This window comes from Callithrix jacchus, chromosome 16 (assembly GCF_049354715.1).
Source record: "Callithrix jacchus isolate 240 chromosome 16, calJac240_pri, whole genome shotgun sequence".
In the NCBI taxonomy this organism is placed as follows: Eukaryota; Metazoa; Chordata; class Mammalia; order Primates; family Cebidae; genus Callithrix; species Callithrix jacchus.
The window spans coordinates 14,170,630-14,172,861 of record NC_133517.1 but is presented as its reverse complement, the minus strand read 5'-3'; the positions used below and the strand labels follow the sequence as shown (position 1 = coordinate 14,172,861).

The 2,232-nt window shown below is 36.6% G+C and overlaps 1 pseudogene; it reads left to right on the top strand.

The window, feature by feature from the left end:
• Positions 1–336: 336 nt before the first annotated feature.
• LOC100398302 (small ribosomal subunit protein eS1 pseudogene) lies at positions 337–1,131 on the top strand (annotated as a pseudogene).
• The last annotated feature ends 1,101 nt before the right edge of the window (positions 1,132–2,232 follow it).

Below are 2,232 nucleotides of genomic sequence, written 5' to 3'. Positions count from 1 at the left end.
AAATACATTCAGGCTTTATGGTGGCTTTAATCTGTAAAGAAATCAGCATGAATAGCTTGAAAACCTTGTATGAAAGCAAGGAGTTAGGCTTTTCCCTACTAAATATTGAAAGATAGTATGAAGCCTCTGTTATTAAAGTTAGATACTGGTTCATACAGACTGAGCAATGGAAAACGTTGTCACAGATTTGAGTGCATAATGACATTTAGCAGCACAACAAAGGCAGCATCTCAAACAAGTAGGTAATAGATGGAATTTTACGATATGGCATTGGGATTGCTGAAAGGCTTTGCTATTAAAAAAACAAGCCTACCTTTTAATTCTCTGAGCAACACCATGGTGGCTGGCAAGAATAAGCGCCTTACGAAAGGCGGCAAAAAGGGAGCCAAGAAGAAAGTGGTTGATCCATTTTCTAAGAAAGATTGGTATGATGTGAAAGCACCCGCTATGTTCAATATAAGAAATATTGGAAAGACGCTTGTCACCAGGACCCAAGGAACCAAAATTGCATCTGATGGCCTCAAGGGTCGAGTGTTTGAAGTTAGTCTTGCTGACTTGCAGAATGATGAAGTTGCATTTAGGGAATTCAAGCTGATTACTGAAGATGCTCAGGGCAAAAACTGCCTGCCTAACTTCCATGGCATGGATCTTACCCATGACAAAATGTGTTCCATGGTCAAAAAATGGCAGACAATGATTGAAGCTCATGTTGATGTCAAGACTACCGATGGTTACTTGCTTCGTCTGTTCTGTGTTGGTTTTACTAAAAAACGCCACAATCAGATAGGGAAGACCTCTCATGCTCAGCACCAACAGGTCCGCCAAATCTGGAAGAAGATGACGGAAATCATGACCCGAGAGATGCAGACAAATGACTTGAAAGAAGCGGTCGATAAATTGATTCTAGACAGCACTGGGAAAGACATAGAACAGGCTTGCCGATCTATTTATCCTCTCCATGATGTCTTCGTTAGAAAAGTAAAAATGCTGAAGAAGCCCAGGTTTGAATTGGGAAAACTCATGGAGCTTCATGGTGAAGGCAGTAGTTCTGGAAAAGCCACTGGGGATGAGACAGGTGCTAAAGTTGAACAAGCTGATGTATATAAACCACCAGTCCAAGAATCTGTTTAAAGTTCAGACTTATAATAGTGGCAAATAAAATGTCTTATTTGTGGCCGGGCGTGGTGGCTCACTCCTGTAATCCTAGCACTTTGAGAGGCCGAAGTGGGTGGATCACCTGAGGTCAGGAGTTCAGAACCAGCCTGGTTTTCATGGTGAAAGCCCATCTTTATTTTAAAAATAAAACAACAACAACAAAAACAAGTCTATTCCTGATACTGAACTTTTGATAAATTGCAAAGTTCAGAAGCAGTAAAATAAAAGATTGATCAATTTGATTACATTAAACAATCACTATTGTGTGGCAATTACCTCTTAATTATTTAAATAAAACAACAATAGAAACATAAGCAAAATAAAAAGAAAAATAACACAGTTGAAAAATATTTGCAGTATACTCACAAAATATGAATCCCTCTAAAATGTAACAGCTTCTAGAAATAGATGGAAAAAGGCCAACAATCATGATGGAACAAAATAGGCTAAAGGTATAAACATGCAATTGAGGGAAAACAAGATATAAATGGCTTTCAGCCATACGAAAAGCATTGCTTGGAACAGGCAAAACGCAAATTAAAACTGCTGGAGGACATAGTTTCTCACTTATTATATTGCACAACTCCATGAGATTAAAATAATGTTGGTAGATTGTCTAGAAAGAGGGAACCTCATTCTTTTATGGTAGATTGCAAAATTATACAATACTCAAGAAGGAGAATGTGGCAATACCTTGCAATATCTTAGCAATAATTTGTTAATTATAAAAGCATTTACCTTTTGCCATAATAGGGGTCTAACTGAATAAGGCAAATTAGTTTAGTTTTGCATATATCAATGGAATGAGGAATATCTCTGTATACTATTTTTGGCTTAATCTCTAAAACATACTTATGTAAAAAAGCAAAATGGGGAACTTTGTGTACAAAAGATTAAAATTTATATAAAGAAGGAAATAAATACGGACACATATATTCTTATATTGAAAGTGCAGAAGTCATAAATGAAAAATTTAAGGTTACCCAAAGTGAAAGGAAGAAGGTTGTGGAATCAAGAATTCTCTGCAAATTCTCTATTTTGTACATCTGATTCTACAACAATGTGAATCTTTTGCAT